The following is a 6,000-nucleotide window of genomic DNA, read 5'->3' as shown; positions in this document are numbered from 1 at the left end:
TACTATATTCTTCTATCATTTTCCACAAGATTCTTAACTTGAATGGTTTTTTTTTCTGTTGGGAGAAATTTCCTGCCTTTGATTATTTAAAGTTATGAGCTTAGTTTTAACTGTTCCTAGTTTGTTTTGTCAATAGCTGGTAAGTATGTCAAAGGAGGTTTCACCAGTCACCTTCCCAATTCATTTTCAAAAATTGCAACTCAGGTGGCCAGATGGCTCAGTTGGTTAGAGCGCGAGCTCAGTCGGTTGCCAGTTTGATTCCCAGATGGGTCAGTGAGCTGCGCCCTCCACAGCTACACTGAAGGACAACGACTTGGAGCTGATGGGCCCTGGAGAGACACACTGTTCCCCAATATTCCCCAATAAATTTTTTTTTAATTGCAACTCTCGATATTGTATATAAATGTAAAATTAGCATTGCTGTTAAATCTGTTTAGCAAAGAGACCTTTATGGTGCCTTGAATATGTTTGATAAAGTGTACTTAAAAGTTTGACTTGAAGTTACTTAAATACTAATCGCTAACACTGAGTTTCTCCTCCATGTCACGCTCTACATATGTTATCTCATTTAATCCTAGCAACCCTATGAGATGGTATTACTCTCATTTTACAGAAGGGAAAACGGGCACAGAGTGAGGTTCCGAAACTTGGTCCAGGTTGTAGTAAGTGACAAAGCCGGAATTAAACCCAGGCACTCTTCATGCAGACCCGTCTCTAGCTGTTCTGCTTGGTGGTCGTCTCTCCTTCGCAGTTTTGCAAGCTTCTGAATTCTCCCTTTATCCCCCAGCCCAATGACTCCACGTTCTGTTGATGGAAAAAGAAAGATTGCCGAGGATTTGGGAATGAGATGGAGTTACTAAGTTTGCTATTTGGGACTCAGTATGGCTTTTGTTTTCAGTTGGGCAAGAACTATTAAAATTAGATCTTGGGTTACTGGGAAATGTTATCTAAGCCGCCCTAAGATTTTTTGGAGGGGACACTGCACAGGTAGTTGGTCATTCTCAAACCCTAGCTAGCCATGGGACACTTGCTGGTTTCCTCACAGCAGTTTACTTAGTACTGGCAGATTCTTTATGGGATGCTGATACTTGTGAGAGCTTTTCCTCCAAGAGCCACAGCTTCTAACAGACCCTGTGTAGCTAAGTGAGCAGCCTGCTTACTCTCTATAAACTGTGAACTTGTACTTCATGAGGCCTGCAAAGAGGAATTCCAGAATGGGGATTGTCTGACAACTGAATTTTTTGGACATGATAACTGCTTAGTAATCATGAGCTGGAATATTAGACATCCTTGCTCCTATATTCATGATTCTGTCAGCTTTGTTTGCCCAATACCAAAGGATGCTCTTTTTCCCTAAAACCCAGAGACTTATACCACATCCTTGCTCATCCATTTTACTGTTGAAGAACTTTTGCTGTGATGAAATTCTCATGTCGAACCTAAACCCCTTATGTTACTTGTTTGTACAACTTAAATTTGCTGGTATAGTATGTAGAATAAGAAATTTTCATCAGTTCCACATTGAGTTCAAATCCTGGTTCAAATACATCACTCAGCCCAGTATCCTAACATCTGTAGCTATGGTCCTGCACAGTCATCCTTGGAGACTGTGTCACTTACCACTATGTGACCTTGGCCAACCCATTTAATCTCCCTGAGACTTGATTTCCTCATCTGTAAAATAAAGGTTCAAATCCACAATTTTTTTATTTTTTTTATTTTTTAGAATACCCAGAGGCAATGTGAGATTATCAAGTATCAAAGAAAGATTGAACCATATTCATGACATTCAGGTTACTCGGACACTTAGAGTTTTATAATAGAAAAACAATGATTTTTTGTTTTTAAATAAATGAGCCAGCCAGAACAGCTGATGGAACAGAGTTCAGTTTGGTTTAAACTACCATTCATTGCAGTTTCCTATTCCTAAACTCTTCAGTCATACTGTCTCGAACCCTCACAAATAGATTCTCAAAGATATGTGACATTGTCTTCAATTATCAGAAGCACGTGAGTTGAGCTGATTTCCCCCAAATTAAACATGTAATCAGTGATGGACTTAGACGCGCACCCAGGCCATCACCTGCCCTCCACACCTACCTTAGCAGCTTTGTGCACTGAAAGCTCAGGTAACCAAACACCTGGCAAGTTAAAAGCGGGTCCTCCTGTAAAATTAATGGGCTGTGGTGAGCAGATTTGGGTTTTTTCTCTTTAGCATATTTTAAGTCCAGGTTTTTAAACTGCCAAGTGCCCACTCATTAAAAGATGAGCAAGAAAAAAGAAACATCCAGCTTTGAGTTTCAGACGCCAGGGAGCAAGAGAAGAGAAGCCAGGTGAGCAAGAGAGGTGAGTGCTGTCCAAGCTGGGGCCACCAGAGGCTTAGGCCGCCACCAGCTGCCACCTGGGCCAGACTTGGGGCCTTAGCTGGCTGTGGATGAAGACAGGGGCTACAGAGAAAATGGCTATTCAATGTGCAACCTTTTTTTCTTTTTATTAATCTCTATTAAATACTGTCACTAGTTTATGATTTTCAACATAGGCATTATTTTAAATAGTGTTTGATATTACCTGCCTTCTGAAATGTAGCTCTAGACTATTATTTGTCTCTGGCAACAGCCTCTAGCAAGTGTTTCTGAGGAGGGGTCCTCTTTAGACCTGTACTTTTAAGTTGGGAAAGTACTACGAACCATTTCTTGTTCCCCCGTTTCTGAAATGGGGTACAGGTAGCAACAAGATAAACATACCACCTATTTCTTGGGTACCTGTTCTATTCCAAAGTATTTGAGGGAGGGAATGCCATTATGTTAATAGCGATATTGAAACAAATGGAAGGGAGTAAAAAGTCCCCAATAGTTAATAAGATAAAACACGATTTCCTAGAAATAAAGCAGCAGCAGGCGATCCTCAGAGGGCACATTCACTCCCGGATAACACGAGTCAAGGCTCCTGGTCTGTGTCCCCGTTGGAACTATCTGTGCAACCTCAGGCAAATCACTTACTCTTCTGCTTCTCAACTGGAAAGGTGAGAGACTGGAACTAGATTAGATAACATTGCTCGGATCCCGTACCCTCCACACGTACGCCAACCAGGATAGCGCAGGAAATGGAATCTGGCCATACAGTGCTATGGTCTGCTTTTTGAATGGATGAAAAGGAATCTTACTGTAATTACTGTATCAGTTGGCTTGGGCTGCCATAGCAAAGCACCACAGACCAGGTGGCTTAACCAACAGCAATTTATTTTCTCACAGTTCTGGAGTCTAAAAGTCCAAGATATAGGTGTCAGCGGGGTTAGTTCCTTCTGAGGGCTGTGAAGGAAAGATGTTCCCGGCCTCTCTCCTTGGCATGTGGATGGCCATCTTCTCCCGTGTCTTCACATCACCTTCCTTCTGTGTGTCTGTGTCCAGATTTCCTCTTCTTATAAGGACACCAGTCATCCTAGAGTAAGACCCACTCTATTGACCTCATTTTAATTCAATTACCTCTTACAGATCCTATCTCCAAATACATCCCATTCTGAGGTGCTAGTGATAAGGATTTCAACGTACGAATTTGGGAAGCGGAGACACAGTTCAACCCATAACACATCTTAGGATTTTTTTTTTTTTTTTTAATTTCCATTCTAGGTCACTTATTTTGGGGGTGCTATATGGAGGATAAGTTTCAGGGACAGCCATGAGGACACACCTGAGAGAACAGAACCACAGTGCTCACAGTTGAAAGTAACTAGCAGCCTGGGAAGGTGTTACTAAGGAAACAGATGGAAGCCTGTGCGGTAAAAACCAGGTGGGGCGAGATGCTGCGTTGAGACGAGGCCTGTTCCAAGCTCTCCGTCTTGGCTCCCGTTTTCAGTCCTATTGTTGGAGAGAGGCTTCAAGATGATGTGATGTTACATCCCACTCACATTTGTCAGCCAGCAACTCCAGTACCAGATTCCAGGATTTCAGAGAAAAGGGAAGCTGGGGATAGCAAGCTCATCCCGTTGTGATTTAGTAATTGTCATTGACTCATCCGGAAATACCAAGCTGTGGCCATTGCCCGCCCCCCATGTGCCCTAACATGTTCACAGATCATTACCCCGCCACCCTCGCTTGCCTTTTTTTGGCATTCCTTCCCCTGCTTAATAATACAGGTGACTTCGCGCTTCCTGCAAAAGTGAGTCATTAATCTAATGGTTGAAGTTCTATACCTGATGACTCCTGAGAGCTGTCTTATCATGAATGTAGGGTTAGATAAATGTGGCAGATAATGGTGCAGGGGTGGCTGTGTCAGGCTGCGGTCCTGAGTGGAATTAGGTTCACTCGCCCAGGAGGTGGCTGACACCCACTGCAGTTTGTTTCCTGTGATGCAAACCTCTGAGCTTGTACAGCTAATGTACCATTAGTGAGGCTACATGCACTGTGGAAGCTTCTTGGAAAGTTCCTGTGCTTTCAGTGGAATTAGATCAATTGAATTTGGCAACTTGGGGGAATAGCTCACATTACCTTGATACAGAAATAAAAATGAAAGAATGAACTTGAAATGTATAAATGTATTTGGTTTTGCCATTGTATTTCTGCATGGGGGGTCGTAAAGTTAAGAGTGAATGTCACAGACCTCTTTCGCACAATTATCTTTCCAGATCTGGTTTTTGTGGTGTGTTGTGTGTTTTGTTGCAAATCTCTGTATCCCCAGGACCTAGCAGAGTAATGCCACTCAGATCTTGACCCTCTGTCCCCCCCCTCCTGAAAAAGATTTAAGAAGGCAGAATTATCCCTCTGGTTTTAACTATTTCACTATCTGAATTTAATTCCTCGGTCTTTTTTCAAATTCCTGTCACTATTTTTAAAATTGCATGCATCAGTTGTGGCTTTCGTTGTTTTCTCTGAATAGTCTCAAAACAGGACTGTGGACCTAGTAATTGGCAGGTTCTGTGTTTAAACTTTACATGTTCTTTTATAGAAAGTTAGTAAAGATTAACCCTTTATCCTTTGTGTACCCTGGGTTTCACAAGTCGAGATTTTTCAGAAAGCAGGACCAACTTGTAAACCATCTTGATCTTTCTCATTACTGGACTCAAGACTGTCAAATGGCCTGCTTGGTGAAGGGTTTCCCAGAGCACCTGGCATGCGGAACTCAATAAACACTTGCCATTCAATCGCATATAAAAGAAATTCAAGAATAAACGCAAAGTCTAGTTAATACCAGCTCCTATTTACTGAGTGCTTCACTCACTGTGTGTCAGGTACTGTGCCAAGCACTTAGCCCGCCCCCGTTGACTCACTTGATCCTCAGTCCCTGTGAGTCAGGTGTCAGTAACACTCACAGATGAGACACTGGGGATTAAGGTGTTGGCCCAAGGTGCCACATTTAGCGAGGCAAAGTGCCCAGATTTGGGACCAAGCCTCTAAACACCTCCCTGTTGCCTCTGGAAGGCATCCAGATTCTCTGGGGAGACAGAGGGATGCCCTGTCGGCAGGCACAGCTCAAACTTGCCTTCTCTTGGAACTCCCCTGAGGTCCTCAGACCCAGGCCAAGTTTCTCTGTTCTGTGCCCCCCTCTGTCTGGGTGCTCACCTCCTGGGCTGCAGCCTTTGCTCCCCCACTGGACCTGAGCCCTGTGTCCTGGCATTTCTGAGGTGTGGGGCATGGGCAGTCGCTGGGGTTTCCTCTGCAGATTTCAAGTTAAATACACACCAAAGGCTGGGTTGGATCAGGTTTGCTTTTCGTTCTGTTGGCACTTACAGGATGCCTGGCCTGTTGGGAACAAAAGTGCTCTCCAGCTCAGAGCTGTGACCGACACTTCTAGCTGGATTTGCTCAACAGTTTTCTCCCATCTAAGTGCAACGGGAAGGACAGGGTCACGGCTTGTGTACAATGATCATTGTTCCTGAGGAGACTTCTTAGTGCGGACGCTAAGCTGAGCAGGCTCCGTTAATTCTCCTCCGAGAAGGGCGCGGAGGAAGAGGATACACGACCCACTCCCACTCCCCCACCGCCCCACCCCCGGTGAGGGAAGGAA

This window comes from Rhinolophus sinicus, chromosome 14 (assembly GCF_057876585.1).
Source record: "Rhinolophus sinicus isolate RSI-liver-muscle chromosome 14, RSI-T2T, whole genome shotgun sequence".
NCBI lineage: Eukaryota > Metazoa > Chordata > Mammalia > Chiroptera > Rhinolophidae > Rhinolophus > Rhinolophus sinicus.
The sequence above is the reverse complement of the archived record's forward strand: the minus strand, read 5'-3'. Positions refer to the sequence as shown.